At 53.0% G+C, this 13,425-nt stretch overlaps 1 pseudogene; it reads right to left on the bottom strand.

The window, feature by feature from the left end:
* Positions 1-2,301: 2,301 nt before the first annotated feature.
* LOC102561013 (olfactory receptor 2D3-like) lies at positions 2,302-3,242 on the bottom strand (annotated as a pseudogene).
* Between the last annotated feature and the right edge of the window lie 10,183 nt (positions 3,243-13,425).

Here is a 13,425-nt window from a genome sequence, read left to right as displayed (position 1 = left end):
TGGACCACTTACAGCTTCCAGATGGATGAATATGAAAGAAAGGGTTACAGCCTTCGCACCAGATGGAGATGGTGAAAGGGACTCCTAACCACCACTGTAACCCAAGAATCCAGGTGTAGCAAACCATCCAGGAGCACCCAAGGCTGCAGACCTGAGTGTCCAGGGGAAGCTGAAGTCCAAAGTCAAGTGGTCTGCCCACCACCATCATCTATATGGTCTGGATTCAGCATAAGTGGCACTAGAAAATATTATTTTGGGGGAAAGTGGGGCTGGGCAGTATGGAGCATGCCCACCTGATGGCATCCCTCCCCCCTGCAGGGCTGTTCTGGGGCTGGCGCATGCTGTTGCTGTGTGTGCGGCAGTGGAGGAGCTCACAGTGGGGAGCCTGGTGCTGCAGTGGTGGTGGCACTGCAGCCGCTCTCACTGGCCCAGTTTGTGGGGGCTAGGCCCCATTAGCCCTGGTCTTCTGCCACCTATGGGATTCAGCTTCAGTTGGTTCACCTAAATCCAGTCCCAGCTGTAGCCACTGGGTAAGGACCAAGACTGCCAAGCCTGGGCTGGATGCAAAAGAGAAACAGAGATGGGTGTCATCAGTATACTGATGGGACCCATGAGGGTTCAGCCAGGATGCAGGCAACTGGGCCTGCGACAGGTCACTAGGAACAACCTGGGGGTCAGCAGGGTCAGGGCACAGGTTACTAGAGCATTTCATCAAGGTCTAGGTTGGCTGAACAACACCTTTATCCACATGTGCTAGAAGAAAGACCTACAGCCACTCATTTCTAGTGACTGCTCTATTCTGAAAAACATCTGGAAAAGTGGGTCAGATGGGGAGATCTGCAGCCTACATTTTCCATGTCAATAGAGGGTATATAAAAAAGAGTGAGACAAGACTGAACAAACACCTCCAGACTGCAGTCACTGAGCGGGGGATCCTCACTGAATGGGAGCATTTCTTATGGGATTCTGAAAGGATTGGATCTAGGCCTGACATTGTTCAAGACGGTCATTCATAATCTAGAAGTAGTTCTTAGTCACAGGGAGTTCTGCTCCCTGCCTGGCCCCCTTGGGTGTCCTTTGCCAGCCTAGGGAGGGCAGAGCTCACTGTGCTACAGAGAGGAAGGGGACGAGACCACACCACTGCCCCCCTTCCCTCGATCTGCCCCTGTCAGGGCCCCACAACACCAGGGGCTGCACAGACATGTGGTGACCAAGATCAAGGACCCATCCTGCCAGGTGCTGTGCACACACACTCAGTGATGGGGCTCAGAAACAGTGTGTGCTGCACAGAGCACTTCCAAGAGGTGGGCCCCACTCTTCCAGGTGCTGCACAGGATGCAGTGACTGGGATCGGGGCCCTCTTATGCCAGGTGCTACACAACCAGCAGTGACCGAGATCGGGGCTCTGCAGGTTCCTGGCTAGAGGGTCGTGCCCCTCCACTCAGGTCAACCCAGTTGCCAATTTTGGGATCTAGAAGGTATGCTACCCATGGTCAGATCAGCAAGGACTGTGGGGTGTTTGCCTTCCTCTGTGGCGGGGGCATGGTCTTCTTCCTTGGGTCCCTCAAGTGCCTTTTAACAAACTCCCTTCCTGTCCTTGCAGTGGCAGGACTTTGGCAGTGGCCTCATCCCCCTGCTTTCCCTGGGGCCGGTCAGGATGGTTTTGGTGTTTCTGCGCACAGTGCCTGGTAGCAGAGCAAGGCTGTTTATGCAGGTTTAAGAGTAGGGTGGACAGACACTTGTCTAGGATGCTTAGACCGGACTGATCCTGCCATGAGCAGGGTCTTAGACTAGATGTGACCTCCAGAGGGCCCTTCCAACCCTAATTTTCTATTATTCTAATTTTCTGTGTTGGGTCCTCAGGCAGGCTGGACTCCCTGAGTGCTCATTGGCTTGAATGGGAGAAAATGGCCCAGGACTAAACCAAAAAGCCCTTTTCCTTTTATAACCCTCCAGCCTTCTCATTCACTAGACTTCCTGGTGACCCAAGAAGTGACCTCATACCCTGACCACACATCTTCATTGCCAGACAATGGACCATTAATTGAGGGGACAAAGAATGCACGTGCACATCTGCAATGGACTGTGCACCCTTACAGAGAGGCACCGACAGCCGGACATCAGGCAGGAACATCCGGTGAGTTGTGGAGGCAGATTCCCCACATGTGCCCCGCACAGAGCCCTGCCAGCTTCAGGAGTCTACCCGTGACTTAGTACGGAGAATGCTCCGTGCTTCTCCCCCGTGCTCCTTCCCCTGGAAACACGTGCCCTGCCACTGCTGTGTGGAGGGTCCAGGAAGGTTCACACAGCTCGTGCGGCTGCTTTCTGGCCGACTGCTCTCCTCAGAGCTGCCTTGACATCTTTGTTCCTCAGACTGTAGATGATGGGTTTCAGCATAGGGTTGATGACAGCATAGCAGATAGAGACCAGTTTCCCAGATCCTGCAGAGCCCATGGCCATGGGCCTCATGTGTATGGAGATGATTGTCCCATAGAAGATGATGACCACAGCCAGGCGAGCGCTGCAGGTGGAGAAGGCCTTGTGCCGGTGCTCAGTGGAGCGCATCCTCAGCATGGCACAAAGGATAAGCACATAAGAGACCAGGATCAAGGAGAGGGGGCCCAGGAGGATAAACAGACCAGCAGCAAAGATCACCAGGCCAGCACGGTGCGTGTCCTCTGAGGACAGGTGGAGCACAGCAGGGATCTCGCAGAAGAAGTGGTTAATGACATTCGGCCCGTAGAAGGGTAAGTGCAAGGTGGATGCAGTGTCCAATACTGAGACGAGGAGGCCAGTGCCCTCGGACCCAACTGCCAGATGCATACATACCCTCCTGGTCATAATGGCCACGTAGTGGAGTGGGAGGCAGACTGCCAGGTATCAATCGTACACCATGACAGCCAGCAGCACACACTGTGTGCCTCCTATCCAAAGGTATACAAAGATCTGGGCTGCACACCCCAGGAAAGAGATGGCCCTCCTCTGGGCCACAAGGTGGATGAGCATCTGTGGGACAATGGTGTTCGTGTAGCACAGGTGTGCAAAGGACAGGTTGCTGAGGAAAAAGTACATGGGAGTGCAGAGCTGGGGATCGGCCCAGACTATCGGCTCAGCAGGTTTCCTGCCAGTGTCACCAGGTAAATGGCTAGAAACACCAAGGAGAGTAGCACCTGGAGGCTGCACTTGCTGGAAAGCCTCAGCAGCATGAACTTGGTGACAGAGCTTCGATTCCCTTGGTCCATGGCTCCTCTGTCCACCTGTAGGAAGGAAAAGGAGTGCTGTTGGGGGAGTCCTTTTCAGCAGCACCCAGCTCTCTGCACCAGCCAGCCCACCCCGCTGGCCTGGCTTGGCAATCTCACGGCCTGGGGACAGTGCAGAAAAGCTGTACAAACTGGGGTAATGAGTCACATCTGAGCCTTGCTGTGTTTGCTGGGCTGGGCATGAGATGCTCTCAGAGCCAAAGGATCCTGTTCCATCCTGCCAAAGTGAAGGAATAGATGGTCGCACTGTTTCTAGAGGAGAACAAGGCCAGCGCAGGTCCCCCTCAACACGTCAAAGCTACTGGGCCCTTCTTCATTCTGAGACGTGTGGTGGTTTGGGAGAAAGAAAAGAGCTGGTGGCAAGGGAATAGAGAAAGAAGGGACCTAGAGAGAGGTGAAAGGAGTTTCATGGAAGGAGGTGGGAAGGTGAGCAAGAGTCAGTGATGAAAGTCCTATAGTCTGCCCTTGGCCCAGCATCCTGTCTCAGTCCAAGTCAGCTGGTCCTGACGATCTCCACCCCAGGGTGCTGATGGAATTAGCAGAGGTCATTGCAGGACTCCTGGCACAGCTTTACGAGCACTCGTGGTGCCCTGGCGTGGTGCCAGAGGACTGGAAAAGGGCCAATGTGGTTCCCATTTTCAAAAAAGGGAGGAAGGAGGACCCAGAAAACTATAGGCTAGTTAGTCTTACCTCGGTCCTGGGTAAGCTTTTTGAGAGAATTATCCTGGCGCATGTCCGCGAGGGGCAGCAGGGGATATTATGCTTAGGGGCAACCATCATGGGTTTATTAGCGGCAGGTCCTGTTAGACCAACCCCTTCTATGACAAGGTCACAAAATCCTTAGACGCAGGGGTAACAGTGGATGTAGTCTTTCTGGACTTTAGGAAGGCCTTCGACACTGTCTCTTACCCCATTCTCATTAAAAAACTAGGAGACAGTGGCATCGACACCTACACAGTCAGATGGGTCACTAACTGGCGGGAGGGCCGCACCCAGAGAGTGGTGGTGGACGGGTCTTTTTCAGCCTAGAGGGATGTGGGCAGTGGGGTCCCCGAGGGCTCAGTTCTTGGGGCCGCACTGTTCAACATCTTCATCAGTGACTTGGACAAGGGGGTAAAAAGCACCCAGTTCAAATTTGCAGACGACCCTAAGATGTGGGGGGATGTGGGCATGCTAGAAGGGAGGAATAGGCTGCAATTGGATCTGGACAGGTTACAGGGGTGGGCAGATGAGGACAGGATGGGGTTCAACACTGATAAGTGCAAGGTGCTGCACCTGGGGAGGAAGAACCAGCAGCATATCTACAGGCTGGGAACTCCCTTCTCATCAGTGCAGAGGCAGAGAAGGATCTTGGAGTCATTATTGATGCCAAAATGAACATGGGCTGACAGTGTAGGGACGCGGTCAGGAAGGCCAACCACACCTTGTCGTGAATCCACAGATGCATCTTGAGCAGGTCCAAGGAGGTGATCCTCCCCCTCTATGCGACACTGGTCAGGCCGCAGTTGGAGTACTGCATCCAGTTCTGGGCGCTGCACTTCAGGAGGGATGTGGACAACATTGAGAGGGTCCAGAGGAGGGCCACCCGCATGATCCGGGGACAGCAGGGCAGGCCCTACAAGGAGAGGCTAGGGGACCTGAACCTGTTCAGCCTCCACAAGAGAAAGCTGAGGGGGATCTAGCGGCCATTTACAAACTAGTCAGGGGGGACCAGCAGGCATTCATAGATTCACAGATTCATAGATGTTAGGGTTGGAAGGGACCTCAATAGATCATCAAGTCCGACCCCCTGCATAGGCAGGAAAGAGTGCTGGGTCTAGATGACCCCAGCTAGATGCCTATCTAACCTCCTCTTGAAGACCCCCAGGGTAGGGGAGAGCACCACCTCCCTTGGGAGCCCGTTCCAGACCTTGGCCACTCGAACTGTGAAGAAGTTCTTCCTAATGTCCAGTCTAAATCTGCTCTCTGCTAGCTTGTGGCCATTATTTCTTGTAACCCCTGGGGGTGCCTTGGTGAATAAAACCTCACCAATTCCCTTCTGTGCCCCCGTGATGAACTTATAGGCAGCCACAAGGTCGCCTCTCAACCTTCTCTTGTGGAGGCTGAAGAGGTCCAGGTTCTCTAGTCTCTCCTCGTAGGGCTTGGTCTGCAAGCCCTTAACCATACGAGTGGCCCTTCTCTGGACCCTCTCCAGGTTATCCGCATCCCTCTTGAATTGCGGCGCCCAGAATTGCACGCAGTACTCCAACTGCGGTCTGACCAGTGCCCGATAGAGGGGAAGTATCACCTCCTTGGACCTATTCGTCATGCATCTGCTGATGCACGATAAAGTGCCATTGGCTTTTCTGATGGCTTCGTCACACTGCCGGCTCACGTTCATCTTGGAGTCCACTAGGACTCCGAGATCCCTTTCCACCTCTGTGCCACCCAGCAGGTCATTCCCTAGGCTGTAGGTGTGCTGGACATTTTTCCTCCCTAGGTGCAGCACTTTGCATTTCTCCTTGTTGAACTGCATTCTGTTGTTTTCTGCCCACTTGTCCAACCTGTCCAGGTCTGCCTGCAGCTGTTCCCTGCCCTCCGGCGTGTCCACTTCTCCCCATAGCTTTGTGTCATCTGCAAACTTGGACGGAGTACACTTCACTCCCTCGTCCAAGTCGCTAATGAAGACATTAAAGAGTATCGGTCCAAGGACCGAGCCCTGCGGGACCCCACTGCCTGCACCCTTCCAGGTCGATACCGACCCACCCACCACGACTCTCTGGGTGCGACCCTCCAGCCAATTCGCCACCCACCGGACTGTGCAGTCATCCACGTCACAGCCTCTTAACTTGTTCACCAGTATGGGGTGGGATACTGTATCGAAGGCCTTCCTGAAGTCTAAGTATACGACATCCACCCCTCCTCCTATGTCCAGGCGTTTCGTAACCTGGTCATAGAAAGAGACTAGATTGGTCAGGCACGATCTGCCTGCCATGAACCCGTGCTGGTTTCCCTTCAGCATAATTTGTCCTGCCGGGCTCTTGCAGATGTGAGCCTTGATAATTTTTTCAAAGATTTTGCCAAGGATGGAAGTGAGACTGACTGGCCTATAGTTGCCCGGGTCCTCCTTCCTCCCCTTTTTGAAAATGGGGACCACGTTGGCCCTTTTCCAGTCCTCCGGGACTTGGCCCGTGCGCCACAAGCGTTCAAATATTCCCGCCAGTGGCTCTGCAATGATGTCGGCCAGTGCCTTCAGCACCCTCGGATGGAGCTCACCTGGGCCTGCCGACTTAAAGGCATCCAGTTCTTCCAAGTGACTCTGCACCATCTCAGGGTCTACGCTTGGTAGTCTGGCGCCCTGCTGCTGCCTCTCTACAATCACATTGAGAGACTTGTCTTGCCCTTCTCTTAGGAACACTGGGGCAAAGAACTCGTTGAGGAGTTCAGCCTTGTCCCCCCTGTCCGTCACCAATTGTTTCTGCCCATTTAGCAGCGGTCCTATTCCTCCCTGGGCCTTCCTTTTACTCCCTATATATCTAAAAAACAATTTCTTGTCCTTTACTTGGGATGCCATCCTCAGCTCCATGGTAGCTTTGGCCCGCCTAACTGCCTCCCTACAAGCACGAGCAGAGGAGGTATATTTGTCTTTGGTGATCTCTCCCTGTTTCCACTTTTTATGTGCTCCCCTTTTGGCCCTTAGGCTGCTCTGCATTTCTCTGGTCAGCCAAGGAAACCTCTTGGCCCCTTTCCCTCTTTTTCCTCGCACGGGGATCGTCTTGCTTTGTGCCCAAAGGATCATTTCCTTAAGGCACAGCCACCCTTCTTGGGCTCCCATCCCTTCAAAACTCCTACTCTGCAGTGCGTCCTTGACTAATCACCTGAGTTCATTGAAAGCAGCTTTCCTAAAGTCTAGCACTTTCACCCTACTAGTTACCTTACCCACTCGACGTCTTATGAAGAATTCTATTATTTGGTGATCACTGTCCCCCAGATGGCTACCGATCTGTAGGTCCCCTACCATGTCATCCCCCATTGCCAATACCAGATCCAGTAAGGCGTTCCCCCTAGTGGGACTGTGTACCTCCTTTTGCAGCATTGGGGGAGTCCCTGTTCCCCCGAGCACTACGAGGAGTAATTAGAAATAATGGTCACAAGCTGGCAGAGGGTAGTTTCAGGCTAGACATCCGAAGGCGCTACTTCACTGTCAGGGTGGCTAGGACCTGGAACCCATCTTCCAAGGGAAGTGGTGCTGGCTCCTACCCTGGGGGTCTTTAAGAGGAGGCTGGATGAACACCTTGCTGAGGTCGTTTGACCCCAGCACTCTTTCCTGCCATGGCAGGGGGTCGGACTTGATGATCTGCTCAGGTCCCTTCTGACCCCACCAACTATTAAACTATGAAGTCTGGCATGATCTGCTCCGGAGGGGGAGGTAGAACAGCAGCAGACCTGGGGTGACCTGTCCCCACATCGCGTGTCTTACTCGTCTCTCACACCCAGGGACTGGTTGAAGCCCTGAGGAGGTCTGGAGTTTCAATGTTCACCTGAGCTTTTGTTGTCATTAATTATACCTGAAGACAGGGTAAAGATGCATCTGTGTGTACTCCTTGGGCTCTAGTCTTGCTCCAGCCTGACTGCAGCCCTGCTGCTGCCTTGCTTCAGTTTGCTCTTGCCTGATCCCAGCCTCGCCACAGTCCTTGTCCCTGCTATTTTTGGACCTCCTGGCTCTGGACTGTGGGGCACACCTGGGGACAGGCAGGAAGCAGGAGTGTCTGGAAGCGGGGCAGTTGTCTACTGTTGTCGCTGTCCCCAGCCCTGCCCAGGTCTCCATGCAGCTGGATCCCCTGTGCCAGTGGGGGAACACACTGGAGAAGGAGAGAGCAAGAACTTGACCCTACCGCTACTGCCACCCCGGCACCCCATTCAGCCGCTCCTTCAGCCCTTGGTTGCACCAGATCAGAAGCAGTCCTGGGGCTCCCCCACCACTGGGTTAGCTGGGGATGGCAGCAGCAGTGGGTTTCCAGGCGCTTCTGCTCCCTGGCAGTCTTCCCATGTGTCCCCTGCAATCTGGGAGCAGGCCCTGGAAGGCAGGACCCGCCTGCCATCACTGCCACTGTCCCTGGCCTAGCCTGATGCTGCCATTCCCCAAAACCCCTGGCAGAAGCAGTGCTGGGATCCCCTGGCTCAGGGTCAGCTGAGGACAACAGCAGCAGCAGCGGCAGGCAGGTCCCCCCTTCTTGCATCCAGAGGCAACCCCTGCTGCAGTGGGTGAGAGGGGAGGGAAGGTGCTGAGAACAGGGGGGCGCAGGGGACGGGAATGTCGCCTGCCTGAGAGACTCCAGCAAGTCCCTGGCAGCTGCTCCTGTGGCCTGGTCTGCCTGCAGGAGGGAGGGGGGCTGCCGCCTCCCCTGCAGCACTGGTGGCATCTCCTGTCCCCCTGTTATCAAATACCTAGCTCTGGTCAAGGCTACCAGTGCTGGGCTCGGCCAGGTGCAGAGGACTGCTTTTAGAAATGCGCTAATAGGACTCCACTGGAACAGCTGCAGTGACTTGATGTTTTATCTTTTATTGAGAAGTACTGAATTCTGTGTGCAGGTAGGACCCCATGGAGATAACAGTGTTTCCTTGTCAGCTGCATCTGGCAATGTAGAATAACCTATTGCCAGCGCTGTCCTTTTTCAGGGGGATCGAGATGAAGCTACAGAGGTAGAACTGAAGTGCAGGAGCCCATGGCCTCTTTCTGAGGGACCACAAAGTGAACCTTTCCAGGTATGATAATTTTCCTGGTCAGCCAAAGCCAACTTCAATGGACCATAAGGCCTGAAAGGAAGCATTCTGTGATAGACTTCACCATAGATAATCCAAATAGAGAATACTGTAGCATTAGTTTAAATTGTTAGCAGCAGTGACTGATTGAATCAAATGCATTAGATGTACTTCTGCTCTAAAGGATGTATTTAGGTTTCTGACATAAGTTCTAAAGCAAGCACCCTTGTCAGTGAAGACCCTAAACCAGGGTGAAAAGGCAAGAGAATGGCAGCAAGCAGCATTTTGATACAGGGAAAGAAGGAGCTAAGATGCCCTCCTCTCCTGAATGGCAGTGCTCACATGGATATAGTTTCATAGACTCACAGGGCAGGAAGGGACCTCGAGGGCCATGGGGTCCAGCCCCCTCCACAAATGCAGGAACACTACTCCTAAATCATCCACAGAGCTAACTGACGTGTACTGCAATGAAGCGGCAGATTCTTGTACTGCCATTTGTTGCCCCGCTGACGTTCCTGTGGCGTAACAAAGGGCAGGGACGAATATTTGCTCACCATTTGTGCATCTTAAAAATGTTATGGCAGCACAAATGAAATGTCAGGGGGTGTCTGGTTCCACCTGCTGTTTCAGGCTAAAATTACCTAAAGTTACTCATAGCTTTGTGTCAGGAGGATGCATTGCAGAGTAGGTGCCCTGTGTCCCCTGCCAGTTGTTTGTGGCACACGGGCTTCCCCTGCCACCTGTGCCCTGGGGCTGCAGTAGCACCCACATCATTAAAAAAAAAAATTAAAATATATCTCTCTATTGATATATTTAGGTATATATATACATTCTCTATCATAGACTTCCATCACATCTTTTCTTTTTAAAACCACCTTAAGAAACCCATGCACCTGTTACAATACTGCACCCGCTCCCCTGAGCCCCTGCATACCCACCCTCTGCCCTTCCCTAACCCAAACACACTCCCTTAGTCCTGGCCCTGATTTGGGGTTTCCCTTCTCAGTTCATTCACAGTCCTGGCCCTTGTTGCTGTCACTTCTACTGCTGCTGATCCTGTTGTTGTCCTTGCTGTCTTCAGGTCCAGTTGTGTCGTTGTCCCCTTTTTTCTCCCTGTCCACTTCCCTTCCTGGAGGGGGCTTTGAACAGCCTGTCCCTTTTCCAGATGGAGTTGGCTGCATCCTCCCCGTCCTCTCCCACCGCTTTCCAGTAGTAGGACTGGAGATTGCTCAGAAACATTTTAACACAGTCCATTTGCTCGAGCTTAATGTGACTGTACATCAGGAGGTTCCTACATTGCCACAGGGTGCTTCTGATGCAGGACATAAACAGGTTGAAGCGGGTTGCCTGAGACCCCTGAAGTAGCACCCATGTAAGTCAGCTGGCTTGGGAGAGCTGGTCCTTTCTTTGCTCGTGACTGCAGAGATGCAGCCGTCGTGTGTCCTCACCCTGGGATCTGTACAGTGAGCAGAGATTGAACCATGCACCAGGACTCAGCAATGGGAATTCATTGGCCTCAGCTACATGGACCTTTGAGGTGGCTGCATGCTCCTTGTGACACTGAGAAAGTCTTGCCAGGCTTAGAAGATGCTGGCTGAGGGTCTGGCTCCTCATTCAGTGAGGGGGATTCATCCACCACAGCCTGATGAGTTCTCACAAATTGGGAGATAATGCCTTGGCTCTAGCTGCTTATGAGGCTCATGGCTCTGAGAAGAGGCTCCATTTCCTCGGGAACACAAGAGTGTAAGAACTGCCTTTAACTGGGTCAGCCTGGAGGTCCACCTTGCCCAGGATCCTGTGTCACACAGTGGCAAAGAGTGGATGCTGAAAAGGAGAGTGGACAGAGGCTGACCAGGGTTTTTCCACTGTTCCTCTCCTTCTGGCAGCCTCCAGCATTTAGGGGATAGGAAGTTCTTATTCCGAGGCTGTATCCCTAACTGCTGTGCTCTCATGAGAAGTCTCTGTCTTTGCCACCTCACTCCGAGATCTGCAGCGACAGCCCTTTGGCGGGTTTCCCTGGGATAGTTTATGCACTAAGTACACCTGGGCAGGGTCAGAGCTCACAGGTGGTAGGAGGGTGACACGAGCACCTGCCTGTTCTGACTTTGCAATGACACCATGGCCTGATGACCTGCCAGACACCAGCACTCAGGCTCAGCAGTGCCTGAACAGTGGCTGTTTGTGGTTTCAGCTCCATAAGCCTGGCACAATCGATTTCTTTTCCTTACTCCTGACCAGCACACTTCTCTTTTTCCTCTTCCTTGTCTGTAGGAGACTTGCATGTTCTTAGGTAGGTGCAAATCCAAAGCTGAGAGTAGAAGCAGGAGCCAGGCTGAAACTGCTTATAGGCAATGAGGCCCAGATAACTTAGGAGTCCAAAAGGCATTGGCTCCAGGTGCACAGATGTCTCTGCTTGATAAATCTCAGATTCCCAGGTGACGCTTAGAGATGGGTTGAGTGCTGCAGTTGTGTCATGTTCAGAAAAGGGGCAGTGTAAGGACTGGGGTAATTTCCAGCCTGACATAAGCCCTGGACAAGATCATGGCAAAGCTCTGCTAGATTCAACAAGAAAAGGGTTTGGGGATAAACTGAGTAGCTGGGAATGTCAGGAATGCCCCATTATGTCGGGATTCAAGGAAATCAGTCTTGTTGAACACACCTGATGTTATTCTGTGACAAGGTGACTGGGGTGGCTGATGAGGGTAAGCACGCAGCCTGTCCTGAGGGTGAGCATAAGGGCACTTTGCAAAGGAGGCCAGCAGTGCTGGGTGCTCCCAGGTCCATGGGTCATGGGCCTGTGCTCCCACCTCAGTCCTTTTGCTGCAAGGGTACTGGCAGGAGCGAGAAGCCTGGGGGCAGGTGATGGGAGCCTGGTCAGCTCAAGCTGAGCAGGGGGCTCAGAGCCAGGCATGGATTCCCTACTCAGGTGTCCCCTGGATGACCAGCCCCACTCTGGCAACAGACTCTGCTCCTTGCTCCCTATGCATTCCCTGCCCGAGGCTGGAGTCCTCCCTCCCTGCCTGACTTCCCAGCAGGGATGGGAAGCCTCCTGTCCCGTGTCCTGACCCCTCCAGTGCGTGTCAGTCCCATGACACCAGCTCCTTCCTGAGGAGATGGGACACTTCACAGCTGCTCTGGCATGAAGCTCATCCACTCTGCAGGCACCTGGTCCCAGGATGCTCCAAAATGACCCCAGCCCTAAGACTGGCTTCCACCGGACATTGCAGCCACCTCTCCCACTGCGGCAGGAAGCAGCCGCGTCTTTGGGAGAAGAATGTCCCTGTAGGGATTGTGGGACACCTGGGATTGTTCCTTCTGCCAAGTGGGATCCTGGCAGAACCAGGAGGGTCCCTTAGCCCTCCGCTCTGTGTGTGCAGCAGGCTCGGAGGAGGAGGAAGAGGAGGATCTGGTGGAGACAGAGACAGGCCTAGCTAGACACCTGGTAAGTGGTGCCCCACAAATTCCACAGTCCCCTTGTTGGCTACAAATGTCAATTCTAGTTAAATTAAATTAAATTAAAATTCTAGTTTATTAGGCTGATTGAAACACTGTAATCATAAACCTTGGGGCTGGTTCCCCCCCCCCCCACAGAGTAGCAGGCTACAGAGTCAGGTATACCTATCCTACAAGCACTGGAGTCTGTCGTTGAGGCTTCTTTCAGCATGGTGTTATCTTCCAGAAAGGGGGCGCCGGCTGGTCCTTCTGGCTGGACAGGTCTGGTCGAGTTGGAGATCAAGAGGGCGCCCCTGAGGGTCACTTTTCACTGCCTTTTATCTGTCCTTGGCAGACTTTGGTGACTCCCCAGTTTTCAGCTTTGCCCAATCCAGGGGTCATTGACCCTCATGGGACTTCCCCCCCTCGGTGGCTACTGGACGGCATCTGTCAGCCCCAGGGGTCGTCCGTATGTACGTGCAGGTTTGGGAGTCTGTTGATGAATTTAGAATAGGGCTCTGGGAGCAGTTGATCTGGAGATACTCAGCCCAAAAGTTGGTCTCTGGCGCTGATTAACTCAGGCCAGGGCTTCTAGCCCTTGATCAGTGACGTTTAGAGATTTCCAGGTTGCTACATTGTCTTCTACTGAGTTCTTCTGTTGGTTGATCTGCAGCTTCCAGGTGTTAATTGCTGTCTGCTACCTTGTTACACATTCAATCACTGATTCACTCGCTCTTTCAGGGGCCAGCCTGATACAGAGAAGGACAGTTTGATTCCTGCCCTTGTTAACATTGTTACAATGTATAATTTACTTATGAAACTAAACACATTCAGTTGAAAGTTGAAAGGTGAGGAGTATAAAATATAAGCTACAAATGCCATGGCACACAAATAGATAAAAAATACCAAAATACAAGGGGAGGTACAAAATGCACACATACAAATTTTAAAACACAATTCCTTATCTTAAAGTGAAAGAGAGAGGAAGGAA

The sequence above is a fragment of the Alligator mississippiensis genome, chromosome 15, assembly GCF_030867095.1.
Source record: "Alligator mississippiensis isolate rAllMis1 chromosome 15, rAllMis1, whole genome shotgun sequence".
Taxonomy (NCBI): domain Eukaryota; kingdom Metazoa; phylum Chordata; order Crocodylia; family Alligatoridae; genus Alligator; species Alligator mississippiensis.
Note: the sequence above shows the minus strand (reverse complement) of the source record. Positions and strands in the feature narration are given on the sequence as shown.